This window comes from Moschus berezovskii, chromosome 1 (assembly GCF_049115385.1).
Source record: "Moschus berezovskii isolate FMDL1 chromosome 1, NW_MosBer_1.0, whole genome shotgun sequence".
Taxonomy (NCBI): Eukaryota; Metazoa; Chordata; class Mammalia; order Artiodactyla; family Moschidae; genus Moschus; species Moschus berezovskii.
In genome coordinates, this window is record NC_142460.1 from 125638976 (window position 1) to 125655825 (window position 16850).

A 16850-nucleotide genomic window follows, 5' to 3' on the forward strand; every position below is an offset into this window, starting at 1 on the left:
CATACATAGGAAAGTATTTTTTTTAATGTAGGGAAAAAATGAATGTGATATGTGGACTATTTCTTATTCATGTCTTTATTTTTAGCACCCAGAATAAGATTTGCCCCGTAAGGTTACTTAATAAGTATTTGTTGAAAAAATGAACCATTTTTATAATTTAGAGTCTGTGAAGTACTCATACACATTGTATCAAATAATCTTCCACACAAACCCTATGAAGCATGTTCTGAATTATCTCACCAGTTCAGTTCATTTTGCTCAACCATTTGAATTCTGCTGTCCACAGAACAAGTCATTTCTTTAATAGATAATAAAAGATATGAGCAAGTTGCCATGCATTTTGTAAAGTGTTTTAGATAATTCTACCCATAATGAACTCAACCAAGTTTAAGTGTATATGTAAATACAATATGATCCTATTCTACGGTTATCAACTTCCCTTTTCAAATCTCTTCTTCCTTCTATGTTATCTAATAATGTAGCAGGAATGATGCTGTCTGGGAAACTGCAACATAAACGTCCTGCATTAGTCATATCTAGACATGTAGGCTGAAGCTGTCTTTATATGCTATTTTTTAAACTTCTGATTTGATTGCCTAGTCATGTCAAATTTACAGCTGAAACAACTCTACTATCTATCAACAGCACTCCATTGTCAGAATCATCCAGTGAGATCAGGGTTTTGTTAGTTTTGCCTTCCTAGCTCAGCTTAGAAAATTTCCCACTCTCTTCAACTCTGTTGCCACAAAAGAGAATAACTGCATCACTCATAAATCTTCAACATCATCATGGCCAGAGAAGACAACCTAGACTTCTTTCCTTAACTCTGAAGGCCCTTCACAGTCTGATCCAACCAGCTTTAATTTCATTTCTGTTCACCATGCACTTTTTTCTCTGGTCACATCTAATTTCATTCACCACATGCCATACTGTTTCTCAGATGTGAGATTTTTGATACATTTCATCTTTCTACCTGGAGAATTCTTCTAGATATTCACATTTTCACAAGCTTATTATATTTTATAGAATAGTCCAATTGTGATGTTTTACTCCTCTGAATGTTCAGAACTTTTTATTTGATGTATTTTAAAATTTAAATAACACTCAAAACATGGAAAAAGTGTTGTTTGCATATGTCTTGCTCCAAATGCTGAATCAGCATCCATTAAAACTGTGTATGGTCTCCTCCTCTTCTTAAATAAGTGTAGGTACCCAGTATCTTAAAATGTTATGTGCTTGAGTAGTTACTATGAAGTCTGACATAGAACTATAATCTTTAATTTAAATCCTTATGATAGACTATTGGATACTTGAATATAATAAATCAGAATTATTTCTTTTTGACATTTTCCTAAATAACAAGATTACTGTTTAGTAATTTATCTTTAAATTTTTCTCACATTCTAACATTTGCCCCTATCAGTCCAAGAAAAAGAATATTTAGTCTCTGAAATTTTCCTCTTTGGCCAATCTGATCAAAAAGCAATGATAATTTCAGCAAATTTGGATCTGTAATATTTTTCTTCAATGTTTTCCTTCCATAAAACGTCAGAGTGGCTTTTAAAAGAGGAAAACCTCAAAAATTTCTAAGAGAAAAAGAGCATAAAGATGGTGTTTCATGTGTATCTATAAACTTTTGCTTATGGCTCTAGGAAGGTTATAATGGTTTCTCTACTATGAAAATTGTGATCCTAAGGGATTATGCCCATTAAATATCTGTAAATCCCCTATAAATAGCATTATAAAACACCAAATCAATTTGTTGAACTATTTGAATTACAAATCAACAGTGAGGGGAAATCATTCTGAAATGTGCAGTGTGTGAATTCACTATTTGGGGCACTAAATGAGGCTGATGATATTAGGACTGTTCTTTTCCATTAGTCTTTCATGTTCCCCTCTTTAGCCTGTGCAGGTTGAAAGCTTGGACAACCTCACAGGTCTCAAGAGTGAATCCTGGCAATGCTACAGCTTCATCCATCTCAATTTTGGTTTGGCAACTATCAGACTTCAGGATCTTCTGTAGTCCCAGGGCCAGCAGTTCTGGACATCTCTGTGAAATGTGGATTGCTGGTTGTTCTTTCACATTTTAGTGGTTATTGTGGCCATATTATCTGAAGAAGTATTTCAAAACCAAGCATTATGTCAAGCTACCTCCATAGGAACTACAAGCCTTCAAAATATGACTTTGTTCATTCTTCAAGTGCATCAAGAGCCAGCAAATGAGCCCTTTTTAAAAGCTTGCAAACAGAAGTTAGGAAAAAAAAGTCCATAATGGTTTTAATGGAAAATGGTAATTTGACAGAAGATTGTTTAGTATGAGTATATACTCTACTTAAATACATATTTTTAAGCCTTTACTCCAGCACTGAAGCTCAACATTCAGAAAACGAAGATCATGGCATCTGGTCCCATCACTTCATGGGAGATAGATGGGGAAACGGTGGAAACAGTGTCAGACTTTATTTTTTGGGGCTCCAAAATCACTGCAGATGCTGATTGCAGCCATGAAATTAAAAGACGTTTAATCCTTGGAAGGAAAGTTATGACCAACTTAGATAGCATTTTAAAAAGCAGAGACATTACTTTGCCAACAAAGGTCCATCTAGTCAGGCTATGGTTTTTCCCGTGGTCATGTGTGGATGTGAGAGTTGGACTGTGAAGAGAGCTGATCACCGAAGAATTGATGCTTTTGAACTGTGGTGCTGGAGAAGACTCTTGAGAGTCCCTTGGACTGCAAGGAAATCCAACCAGTCCATTCTAAAGGAGATCAATCCTGGGTGTTCATTGGAGAGACTGATGCTAAAGCTGAAACTGCAATACTTTGGCTACCTCATGCGACGAGTTGACTCACTGGAAAAGAGTTTGATGCTGGGAGGGATTGGGGGTGGGAGGAGACGGGAATGACAGAGAATGAGATGGCTGGATGGCATCACTGACTCGATGGACATGAGTTTGAGTGAACTCCGGGAGTTGGTGATGGACAGGGAGGCCTGGCGTGCTGTGATTCATGGGGTTGTAAAGAGACGGACACGACTGAGCGACTGAACTGAACTGAATGAATTTAAAGTTATTTCTAGAGTTGGCCAGCAAATGTGATTCAAGCCCTTTTTATTTATTACCTTCTAGTTGGTCTCTCTGCCTCTAGTCTTGAAAGTGTAAAAAAAGTATTAGTCGCTCAGTTGTGTCTGACTCTTTATCATCCCATGTACTGTAGCCTGCCAGACTCCTCTATCTGTAGGATACTCCAGGCAAGAATATAGGAATGGATAGCCATTCCCTTCTCCAGGGAATCTTCCCGACCCAGGGATCAAACTTGAGTCTACTGCTGTCTCTAGTCTTAGGCACCCAAAATTTCTTCTGCAGTGGTATCTCTAAAAGACAAAACTGATAAGGAATTACATACTTTAATTCAATGCCTACTTGCTCTTTCCAAGAAAAAATCTAAGAATTTCACCAGCTAGTGCTAGGTTCTTTATGACCTAACACTTATTCATTTTCCCTTCTAATTCCAACATCTCCAAATGCACACCTACTCTAACAAAGCACTCTCGGTTTGTGGGAGGCTCCATTCCACTTCTTGCCCTGATTCTATGATAGGATTTCACTCTGCATACCATAGGTATTCCTGCCCCATTTTTTTTTATACTTGGATAACCTCTTACTGAATTGTCATGATTCTTCTCATATGTTACCTCCAAGAGGTATTCCCTGACCCACTGAGGTATTCAATAGACAGATAAGTTATATTTATACTTTTATTTACCTAATGCAGTTTTGTTTAGGACAGTAGTCCCCAGCCTTTTTGGCACCAAGTACCAGTTGCATGGAAGACAATTTTTTCACAGGCTTCTGGGGGTTAGGGATAGTTTCAGGATGATTCAAGTGCATTACATTTCCTGTGTGTTTTATTTCTATTATTGTTATATCAGCTCCACCTCCGATCATCAGGCATTAGATATCAGAGGTTGGGAACCCATGGCTTAGGGGTTTTGGCTGTTTCTCTAAAGGAGATCAAACCTGGGTGTTCATTGGAAGGACTGATGCTAAAGCTGAAACTGCAATACTTTGGCCACCTCATGTGAAGAGTTGACTCACTGGAAAAGAGTCTGATGCTGGGAAAGGTTGGGGGCGGGAGGAGAAGGGGATGACAGAGAGTGAGATGGCTGGATGGCATCACCAACTCGATGGACATGAGTTTGAGTGAACTCCGGGAGTTGGTGATGGACAGGGAGACCTGGCGTGCTGTGATTCATGGGGTCGCGGAGAGTTGGACATGACTGAGCGACTGAACTGAACTGAACTGAATCATTGCAATCAAATTCATTTTTTTCTACATCTTCAAATCCATTGAAATCACTATGAGGAGAGTTTGCTTTTTGCTCTCTCAAGATTTGTCTGAATAACACTTGTGAAAATTCTTTGAAGGTCTGTTGATTCTATGCAAACAGAAGTCAACAGGTATCAACATCAATATTGTCATTATCAACATCATCATCACCACCACCACTATCACCATCAAATATCAGCATGTAATCATAAAAAGATCAGTTGACCTAGACTGGCCTTTGTTGCTTGATGAGTTAAATGGAGGCAATACTAATTGGATTAGGAAGATTTTAATATACCCTGGCACTGTTCTAATCAGTATACATGAATTAATTCTCACATTAATTCTATTAGGTTGGTAATATTTTCTCTACTTTATAGATGAAGTATAGAGAGGTTAAGTAACTTGCTAAATGTCAAAAAATGAGTAAATGTGAGCCAAGATTGAAGCAGGCAGTCTCTTTAATATTATATCATCTTGACTTTTGAAATTATTTCTTTCTATAAGGAGAACATGTCGAGAATATATTCTTAAATTGTAAAACACACACAAAAGAAACAATATTAATAAGAAATATATTATTAAAAGAAAAAAAACTCTATTATTTTCTAAAATTATCCTAAAAGTAAGCAGAATAAGCTGATGAGGCATTTGTTAATTCTTACAAGTTAGAATTATTTTTTCTACTGGTGGCTCAATCAGTAAAGATTCCATCTGCAATGCAGGAGATCCTAGTTCGATCCCTTGATCAGGAAGATCCCCAGGAGAAGAAAATGGCAACACACTCCAGTATTCTGGCCTGGAAAATCCCATTGACAGAGAAGCCTGGTGTGCTACAGTCCATGAGGTAGGAAGAGTCAGACATGACTTAGCGACTAAACCACTACCACAAGTTAGAAAGGGAAATAACCTACTCTATTAGCCTTTATTATGGGTCTTCTCTATCTCTGCAGTAAAGAATCCACTTGCCAATGTAGGAGATGCAAGTTCGATCCCTAGGTTAGGAAGATCTCCTGGAGAAGGAAATGGCAAGCCACTCCAGTATTCTTGCCTGGGAAATCTGCTGGACAGAGGCAGCTGGCAGGCTACAGTCCACGGGGTCAAAAAGAGTTGGATATACTTAGCAACTAAACAACAACAACAACATTACCCTTTATTGTACCTGAAATATTTAGAAACATCTTATTTGTTACACCTCATAATTTAGATGTGAGAATTTTGTTAATAAACTATATTTGTTTTCTTCTCTCTAAATAGAATTTTGGCCATCTAAGATATTTCAGTGGAGATATTCAGAGATATATCTTCAATGATCTTTTACAAGGTTTCATATTTTGGGTGCAGAATTGGACTAAATGATTTCTACACTCTCTTCTGAATATAATATACTATGATTCTGCCACACTTCACTGCCTGCTTAAAGGATCTTCCTAAGAGAGCATCCCCTGGGCTTAAATGAGTACATGCTGTCAACAAGTTGCCTGTGATAGCACCCCAAAACCAGCTCCCAACCCCCATCTCCATATTAACGTAGACTCAGTTCCTAAAGACTACCAGCATCCAGTTCCAAAACCCACCAACTAGAAATTTATGCTGATGAAAAATTTATTCACTGAAAAGACCTTTGAGACTGGCAGATCTCATCGGTAAAACATCTGATGTTACACAAAGCAAAGCTTGCCAGGAAAGGACAAGACCTAAAATTAATTAGTGATTACACCTACGTTAGAGGCAGAGTTTTATTCCCAGCCCTAATAATACACTTAAAAGAGAAGCACAGAAGGAGAGAGAAAAGGAGGAAGAGAGAGCTTAACTTTAAAGCTTCGATTAGCTTTAAAACTTTAGTGTAACAAACTAACCAACCTGGAAATTTTGCATTCTCTTTGCAATTCGATCACCTTGAAAGTGCTGAGGGCTAGATTTCTTAAAACTATTTTAGACACATCTGTCTGACTCAGACTTAGTGGGTATTTGAGATCCATTGATCATGTACAATAAAACTTCCTTTTACTGTTTAATTTCTGGAAGACTTTCATATTTAGTGTCAAATCAGCAAAGCTATTCTCTTAGGTTCCTAGATAAGCAGGTTACTCAGAAATGCAGATGAAGTAATTGGACATACCTTAATGTAACCTTGATAGTTTGACTACTTTCAACTATCCTGCCCATGAAAATATTAGAGCAGGTTCCTTATGCTGAGCCATTCTCCAATGGCAGTGTGATGATGGCAGTCATGTGCTGTGGTAGCCTGGAGAAGTATTGAATAGAACGCTAATAGCCAAAATATGTATTTTTCTGGCTTCACTAAGATATTTATATTGCGATGTGTGGTTCTTGGATTCAAACTTGAAACTGTAGGCTTCCATTCACTGTCATGACTGCCTCAGTCTCAGAAAGTTTTTAATATTCATTTTGTTATTTATCATCTTATTTTGTTACAAATAGTTATGTACAGCTCCTGTACCCACCAGCAATTCCTGCTTACATAATTCTCCTCCTTTTCATTCCCTCAATATTTTCAACCTCAAGAAACAAACAGAAGCACAGGAAAGGTAATCTATCAGCACTTGAACTATAGCTCATGACCACTATGGACAACTGTCCCTGATAAATTTTCAATAGAAGAGTGACTTAAAGTTTCATGGTAAACAATGGCAATACTCATTGAATCAATCACTAGCAATTTTTCTCTTTGACAATGTTTATGTCAAAAAAATGTTGCGGAGCAATACTATATGAATATAGACCTAAGATGAATTTTTGAGAAAAAAAGTTTAAAAGTGTTAAAAAGCAATGTTCTCATATGATTTTTCATATTCTGGAATTAAAAGCCTAAACAAAAAACATCATATTTCAAGATGCCTCTTCATCTTCACTGTTTGTGTCCTGTGTGTTTGGTTATTGAAAGCATAACATATTTTAAAAGCATAAAAGGGTATTGCAGTGCTAGTGAATTATTATCTGTCATAGGGTCTACAACAATTGGGCTAATTATTGGATTATGGGAGAAAAACAAAAGTCACTTACAAAGTACTCCCCCATGGACTCTCTTGTTTGGATCAGTGAACTTCTATTATCTTCTGAGAATGGAACATACCCAAGCTCTTTAGAGCTGATAGTAAGGGATGCGATACCCATCAAATAGGCATCCATTGAGCATTTGTTCAACCAGACATTTTGTTGATCCTGGAACTAATTCTGTGCTCCCTGGGGTCCTGATACCTTAAATTCCCAATGTAGCTCCATATTTGGAAACCCATCCATGCTAAACACATTGTAGAATGCCTCTGCCCCACCCCATTAAATCTATTCCTCCTCTCACCCTCAGCATCTGGTGAGTGCCCAATTCTATATAAACTCTTTGCTTTCTCAGCCCAGTTCCTAAGGCCAAACTTGGGAACCTAATTTCAGGGTACTCCATGTACCAGAGGTCAATATTTTATGTCATATAGAACCCAAGATAATCAACATCCTCTCTGGACAGGTGGAATTGGGAAATTGAGGAACTTTTGCTAAAACAGCTGTGAGCAGCTGAGCTGCAAGAAGGTGGCTCAGTGGTAAAGAATCCGTCTGCAATGCAGGAGACTTTCAAGACACTTGGGTTTAATCCCTGGGTTGGGAAGATCCCCTGAAGTAGGAAATGGCTACACACTCCAGTATTCCTGCCTGGGAACTCCCGTGGACAGAGGAACCTGGAGAGCTGTAGTCCATGAAATCTGGAAGGCTGCAGTCCATGGGGTCGCAAAGAGTTGGACACACTAAGCGACTAAATAACAAAACAGAAAAACTGCTACAAGAGCTGTGAACAGCTGAGCTGAGTCATCAGACAGAGTCCAGAGCTAAGGAAACCACCTCAAGCTTTCACCAGGGGAAGTTGCTTGCAGGAAGGAAACTGGAAAATATTTAACATGTTTCTGGCTACATGTCTGGCATTCACTGAATATTTGTAGATCAATTGTTCATTCAGTTCAGTTCAGTTCAGTTCAGTCGCTCAGTTGTGTCCGACTCTCTGCAACCCCATGAATCACAGCACACCAGGCCTCCCTGTCCATCACCAACACCCTGAGTTCACTCAAACTCATGTCCACAGAGTCGGTGATACCATCCAGCTGTCTCATTCTCGGTCGTCCCCTTCTCCTCCCGCCCCCAACCTTTCCCAGCATCAGAGTCTTTTCCAGTGAGTCAACTCATCGCATGAGGTGGCCAAAGTATTGCAGTTTCAGCTTTAGCATCAGTCCTTCCAACGAACACCCAGGATCGATCTCCCTTAGAATGGACTGGTTGGATCTTCTTGAGGTACAAGGGACTCTCAAGAGTCTTCTCCAACACCACAGTTCAAAGTTCATTAATAAGAAGTAAATAGTCAAATACCATTGAATTCCTCCATTACAACAACTATTTTAAGCCAGAAGTAGGGGGTGGGCATTGACATACAAATTCTCTATTTACCTAAAGAAATCACTACTAGAGTATGACACCTGTTTCCCAACATCATCCTTAAGATAGATGACTTTGGAAACAAAGCAGAAGATAGAGTATTTAAGACCGAGAGAGATGAAGCAATTTTCTTGCATCATGATTTCTACCACAAAGAGACCAGCAAGCCTGTGACTCTCTGACTGAGAAGTCATCCAGGCCTAGACTTAGAGGAAGGTGGAGGAAAAGGAAAGGCTTATAATATGCTTTCTGCTCTGATCACCGCAATCTAAATAAATAGGTTTCTTTTTTAAGAGTATGGATATTAATCATGTTTGCTTGAAGTCACTCCATGCAAGTTAGGAAGAAATTTAGAAACTGATGAGTGAGGACTTTCCAGCCTGTGTCATCAATGTCATAGGAGAAAAAACAAAAAAGGAGTAACTTCAAATAACAGCTTACCAGCTATATCCTGTCTCCTCTGGGGAGGTATGCTGGATGTATAATAAATGCTATAGATTAATAATGATTTCAGCTGAGAGTAGACCAATGTGATGGCACAATCAATCTGCACTCAGAGGTCTAGATTCCCATCCCACGTTGCATATGAGAAAGTTAAAAAGCATTGATTTAGGAAAGTTGATTATCCTTAGAATCTCAGTTTTCTCTTTCTTAAAGAGATGATACATATTCTTGGCTGGGTTGCTGCAAGAACTAAAATAGGAAATGTTTCTGGCCTTGTAGTAAGTATCCAAAAAGGATGGTTACTAGCATTATCACCACTTCTAATACTATCTCTCTGCTTGACTCCAAGGACCCTGAAGATAGAACATATTCCATTTTTCCCTTTGTATTTGCAGCATCTCACCAAGACTTGGAACCAGCTAGAAGCTGCTAATTATTTTCAGTTGTTAATTGAATTGATATTCAGTCGTGTCCAACTCTTTGCATCCCCAAAGGCTATAGACCTTCAGGCTCCTAAGTCCATGGAATTTTCTAGGCAAGAATACTAGAGTGGATTGCCATTTCTTTCTCCAGGGTATCTTCCCAACCCAGAGATTGAACTGGTGTCTCTTTGTCTCCTGCATCATCAGGCGGGTTCTTTAACAACTGAGCCATTGGGGGAAGACTCAAAAAAAAAAAAAAAAAATATATATATATATATATATATATATATACTATTATTTACTTATTTGGCCACTCAAGGGATATTTTAATTGCAGCATGTCGGATCTAGTTCTCAGACCAGGGATCGAACCCAGGTCCCATGCATTGCGGGGACACCATGCAGCACCTAGGCCACTGGGCCACTAGGGAAATCCCAATATGAAGGACTGATGCTAAAGCTGAAACTCCAATACTTTGGCCACCTCATGCGATGAGTTGACTCACTGGAAAAGAGTCTGATGCTAGGAGGGATTGGGGGTGGGAGGAGACGGGGACGACAGAGAATGAGATGGCTGGATGGCATCACCAACTCAATGGATATGAGTTTGAGTGAACTCCGGGAGTTGGTTATGGACAGGGAGGCCTGGCGTGCTGTGATTCTTGGGGTCGCAAAGAGTTAGACACGACTGAGTGACTGAACTGACCGACTGACTGACTGACTGACTGATACTATTCCTCAGCTTGACTCCAAACTCCCTGAAGATAGGGCACATACTTTGTTGCTCTTTGTATTTGCAGCATCTCACCAAGCCTGAAACCAAGTAAATACTGCTAATTATTTGCTGCTCTTAATAGAATTGCCCCAGATAAAACTAGGACTTAATGTCAGTGAAGTGAAAGTAATAGGCCAGATGGGGAATGTCTGTGGGACTAGGGGTGTTAGGGGAATACACAGAGCAGCAGGCAATTACAGGAAATTCTCATACACACATAGGGCATGCTATCTACAGGAAACCATTCACAGAAAATGGAAGTAATAAACATACATGAATCAGTGAAGACCAGAAAGGGGACACTAGTAAATGTGTTGCAAAAGGCTAGAAAAACCTGCTCTCTGATAGTTGTCAGCGTGGGACACATAAGTAAGTAGTGACAGAAGCAGGGAAATTTTTAAGAAGTTAGGGTAGAGTTCCCAGATAAAATACAGGACATCCAGTTAAATTTGAACTTCAACCAATGACAAATAATTATTTTAGATTAATAATGTTCTATGCCATACATTGTCTCTCTGTATTGTTGAAACATTCTTGCCAAGCATGGGTGACTACAATCTTGTTATTTATTTATTTTCCTTTGCAGGAACTTGCAGAATCGCAGCTCCCTGAACAATAATTGAATCCAGGTCAAGGAAATGAAAGACCAGAATCCTAACCATGTGGCCACCAGGGAACTCCCCAACTACAATCTCTTTTAGGGGGCAGTTGAGATTCTGAGAAAATTCCTATGTAATTTGGGTAGCATACTTACACTAAGAAGTAAAAAAAGCTATTTGTTATTCAAATAGCTGAAATTCAAATTTAGCTAGAGTCCTATAATTTTTTGCTCATCTGGTTAGTGTGTAAAGATTAGGATGCCAGGATAAAGCAGGGCACACATGTGGCAGAAAATTAGATTCCTAGACAATAGAAGTAAACCTATCTCTTCTCCAGGAGATCTTCCCTAGCCAGGGATCAAACTAGCGTCTCCTGCATTGCTAGTGGATTTTTTACCAGTTGGTCTACCAGGGAAAACCAAAAGTAAGACAAGCAAATGACCATGATAGAGGCTAAGATGCTGGAATTCAAGCCTAGTCCAAAAACAAAAGCAAACAAACAAAAACTGGATGACTATCCAGGAAATCCAGGTAAGCAACCTCTTCTCAGGGTTTCCAGTAAGTGAAGGCTGTCTCTGGTGGCTGAATTTGAGCAACTCCAGGAGATAGTGAAGGACGTGGAAGCCTGGTGTGCTGCAGTACATGAGGTTGCAGAGTCAAACACAAATTAACAACTGAATAACAACTAGTGGCTGAGCACATCTTGCCTTCAAAACTCCAGGATTTCTTTCTTTTCTTCTGTGTAAGAACCAGATCGGCACTGATGTCTAGGTTAAAGAGAAACCTGAGACTGCAGAAAAGGGAGGGAACAAGGCCATGAATCCAAGCAGGTTTTCACTTTTTATATTTCGTGTTTCATATTGTATTTAATTTTGTAAACTGCCTCAAATCCCTTTAGGACATAAGCTCAGGTACATCCTAAAAGAATGAATAAATAAGCAGAACACTAAATAAATAAGTGGAACCCTGACTAGCCCAAGGCAATTACAGGAAAACCAAGATAAGGGGCCCAGCCACAATCTAAGTATGCAGATGACACCACCCTATGGCAGAAAGTGAAGAGGAACTCAAAAGCCTCTTGATGAAAGTGAAAGAGGAGAGTGAAAAGGTTGGCTTGAAGCTCAACATTCAAGAAACAAAGATGATGGCATCTGGTCCCATCACTTCATGGGAAATAGATGGGGAAACAGTGGAAACAGTGTCAGACTTTATTTTTGGGGGCTCCAGAATCACTGCAGATGCTGATTGCAGCCATGAAATTAAAAGACGCTCACTCCCTGGAAGGAAAGTTATGACCAACCTAGATAGCATATTAAAAAGCAGAGACATTACTTTGCCAACCAAGGTCTGTCTAGTCAAGGCTATGGTTTTTCCCATGGTCATGTATGGATGTGAGAGTTAGACTGTGAAGAAAGTTGATTGCCGAAGAATTGATGCTTTTGAACTGTGGTGTTGGAGAAGACTCTTGAGAGTCCTTTGGACTGAAAGGAGATCCAACCAGTCCATTCTAAAGGAGATCAATCCTGGGTGTTCGTTGGAAGGGCTGATGCTAAAGCTGAAACTCCAATACTTTGGCCACCTCATGTGAAGAGTTGATTCACTGGAAAAGACTCTGATGCTTGGAGGGATTGTGGGCAGGAGGAGAAGGGAATGACAGAGAATGAGATGGCTGGATGGCATCACCGACTCGATGGACATGAGTTTGAGTGAACTCCGGGAGTTGGTGATGGACAGGGATGCCTGGCGTGCTGTGATTCACGGGGTCGCAAAGAGTCGGATACGACTGAGCTACTGAACTGAACTGAACTGAACTTGCTTTTCTTGTTATCTCAGTTAGCAGCCTATAGTCCCTATGCCACTTTAACTCCTTAATTTCCTTGGCAAATTAAATTTTCAGCTCTTTTTTCATTAGACTGTGGGGGGATAGGCATTCCAAAGACTAGCTAGAATTACTGTAAATAAATCAAATTTTGGCAAAGATACTAATTGCAGCTACATTTTTTGAAGCTGTTTTTAAGACTGGCAGTTTTTATTACTTAAACCTTATTCTCCTTAGCTTTTTACCACTATAAATGCTTGTCCATACAAGATAATTTGATTGAATTCCTCAATATTTCCTCTGAGTAGAGTAGAGGAATCACTTTAATGGAATATTTTTAAACAATATCATTACTTTATAAGGTCCAGGACCTTTTATAAGATGTTCGAAGAAAATGCTATTATCCACTCCCTAGGAGAAGGAAACGGTAACCCACTCCAGTATTCTTGCCTGGAGAATCCCATGGACAGAGAAGCCTGGTAGGCTACAGTCCACGGAGTCGCATAGAGTCAGACACAACTGAGCGACGGAACGGAACGGATGTTTAGTGTATATAGTACAGGCTTGTAATAAGTGCTACTCTGATCATTTAAATGCCGTGTAGTGAAAAGCTTGACTGAATTGTCTTTATTACTCCCAACAGCTACACATTGGATCTGTTGCCCCTAAAGCAAAATCTTTTACCTATAATACTTTTTTATGCCCTCTATTATGCAATTAAACATTTATACATTTTTTTTTTCTGTTGTGATAGGTTAGTATATATGCTGCTGCTGCTAAGCCGCTTCAGTCATGTCCAACTCTATGCGACCCCATTGACGGCAGCCCCCCAGGCTCCACCATCCCTGGGATTCTCCAGGCAAGAGTACTGGAGTGGGTTGCCATTGCCTTTTCTGGTATTAAACTGATTGACCACTAAAATAGAAAAAGAAATGGCTGATATCACTCCCTGTTCTGTCTCCTTTCTGTCCATGATTCTTTCATTCATCCCTTTTGATTTTCTGTTTGAAGTGCATTGGAACTTTAGATAAAGTTCAGATACTATGAAACTTTTCATTGAATTGAAGTAACCCAAACTGTTTGCCGTCTCTGAAAAATTATGGACTAGGAATTCCTGATTTTCCCCTTACTGTTAGAAAACAATAGATTCATTTGTAATGTGGTATAAGTAAGGAAGAAATGAAGAGGAAGTCAACTGTTTGTTTACCCATGAATAACTTGTCATATTACTATTAATCAATTGCTCAATTAGTAATTTCATATCTGGAAGTATTTGAGTATAATGGCAGTAGAGACAATTCTTAACTATCCAAGAATACAAATGGCTAAATACCAAAACAGAGATTTCTCTCACTCATCTCTTCCTTCTGGCATCCCCCCAGTGGGATTGACTATAAGAGTTCTTGTTCACATCACACTCAGAAGTTTCCCCTTTTCAAAAATAGAAAAAAATATAAAACATATAAAATATTTTTTTCTTAGTTGATGCTTCCACTGAATTGATCACTATTCAGCTCCAAAAAATGGAATTCACTATGGCTAGTTAAAGCACAAAGGATCTATTACAGATATTAAATTGCTTATAGAGTTAATGTGAGGTTGAAGGAAGATGACAGACTAAGCTTTTACTGATGACTTCAAAAGCATCATAGAACTTGGTTACCAGGGAAACTACAAGTTTCTTCCACAGTCATGAACTAGTTACATTAGCAAATATCCAAAATCAAAAAGCTCACCCCAGAAATGCAAACACTCATAAGACTGAGTCTACCAACAGAAGCTGCAGATGTGCAAGGCTTTTGCATACAATATCTTGCACAACTACATCTAGTTAATGAAAATAAAGCATATTCATCTAGATGTAAGCAAACTCAGGAAACTCAGTTTTGAGCTTTTCATATTTTGCAGTATGTGCTTTTCACTAGAATGAATCAATGCTCACTGCTATACACCACCTTGCCTATCAGGCCACTACACATTCTCATTTAACTTGTATCCACGTTTAAACTTTCACATAAGAACTATAGCAACAGAACATGTTACCATTCAACACAGTGCAGTGATGTCCCATAAAAATGAAAAACCGTCTATCCCAAAAGAGATGACCCAACATTCCAACAGTTACTGAACATATTTCTGGATGATGTCATTCTCTTACCGTTAAGTCAATATTCCGCCTTTATATCCTGTGACTTATGAATCAAATTTTAAAAATTACAATGTATGGCAAAAACTGCTACAATATTGTAAAGTAATTAACCTCCAATTAAAATAAATTTAAAAAATTTTAAAAAATTATTCATCACTAAAACTGCATATTGTATAAAGTCTTGAAACATATACATTACTATATATAAAATAGATAGCCAGTGGGTGTTTGATGTATGATGCAGGAAACCCATAGCCAGTGCTCTGTGACAACCTAGAGGGATGGGATGGGAAGGGAGGTGAGTGAGGTTCCAGGAGGGAGGGGACATATGCATACCTAATGCTGATTCATATTGATTTATGGCAAAATCCATTACAGTAATCACAGTATTGTAAAGTAATAATCCTCTGTAACATAAAGAGAGAGAAGGAAATGAGAACTTGGATAGATAGACAGAGATAGATAGAAGAAAGAATGCTGATAGATGACAGATGGAAGAATATAAATAGCTAGTAAAAGCTTTGTTTCTGCAACATACTATTAGGTTGTGGATAGTATTAATGATTTTTTTCTTTTACCACATAGTTCGTGCATCCTTTGCCTTTGGCAAAATCTCAGATTCTTCAAAGGAGGTATAGCAGGGATATCAGTTCAGTTCAGTTCAATCACTCAGTCATGTCCGACTTTTTGGGACCCCATGAATCACAGCACACCAGGCCTCCCTGTCCATCACCAACTCCCAGAGTTCACTCAAACTCATGTCCATTGAGTCGGTGATGCCATCCAGCCATCTCATCCTCTGTCGTCCCCTTCTCCTCCTGCCCCCAATCCCTCCCAACATCAGAGTCTTTTCCAATGATCAACTCTTTGCATGAGGTGGCCAAAGTATTGGAGTTTCAACTTCAGCATAAGTCTTTCCAATGAAAAACTTTTTTGGGAGAGGTGATGTCCCACTGAGTACCATAGCATCCTGCCCTTCCACAATATATCTCCACACTGTTATAACCTTACACTCAAAATTTATGTCTCATTATACTTTTTGCCATCGGAGAAGGCAATGGCAAGCCACTCCAGTACTCTTGCCTGGAAAATCCCGTGGATGGAGGAGCCTGGTGGGCTGCAGTCCATGGGGTGGCTAGGGGTCGGACACGACTGAGCGACTTTACTTTCAGTTTTCACTTTCACACATTGGAGAAGGAAATGGCAACCCACTCCAGTGTTCTTGCCTGGAGAATCCCAGGGACGCGGGAGCCTGGTGGGCTTCTGTCTATGGGGTCCCACAGAGTCGGACACGACTGAAGTGACTTAGCAGCAGCAGCATACTATTTGCCATAAGGGTAATGGGACAGGTGTATGTCATGTTCATAATTAGAAATCTGAACTTAATGCAACATTTATAATACTGAGTACTTTTTAAATCAAAAGAATGTAAAGTTAGTATTCATGTTTATGAAGGATGAACACATGATCATCGTGTATGACAGTGTTTGGCTTCAAGTCAACAAATTTCAAAGATAATATTTCATTAAAAACAGCACTTTCACATTATGATATTAATGGAATTTTTAAGGTAAACTGATTGACAACTCAGGCAGTCAGTGACCGAGATGGTTATCTGTTTAATAACAGTGCTTTAAAGCAGAGAAACACCCACACTGGAACAGAGTACCCAGGCATGAAAATAGATGTCTCTTCCGTTTTTTGACAAAGTAACTTCCAGCAAATATCAAAATAAAATAAAACTCAAGAATCCTCAGGTCTTATCAAGATTCATAAAGAAATTTTGACTTATTGAGGAAACTTTTATTTTAACTTACTGCTGTCTTTACATCAAGGGATTTGGATTATGAAAAAAAGTTTGGGACTAAATGCTAAA

General features: G+C 38.9%; 1 pseudogene; it reads right to left on the reverse strand.

The window, feature by feature from the left end:
* LOC148778846 (protein lin-28 homolog A pseudogene) overlaps positions 1–3891 on the reverse strand; it is a 47111-nt pseudogene extending 43220 nt beyond the window's left edge.
* Positions 3892–16850: the final 12959 nt, after the last annotated feature.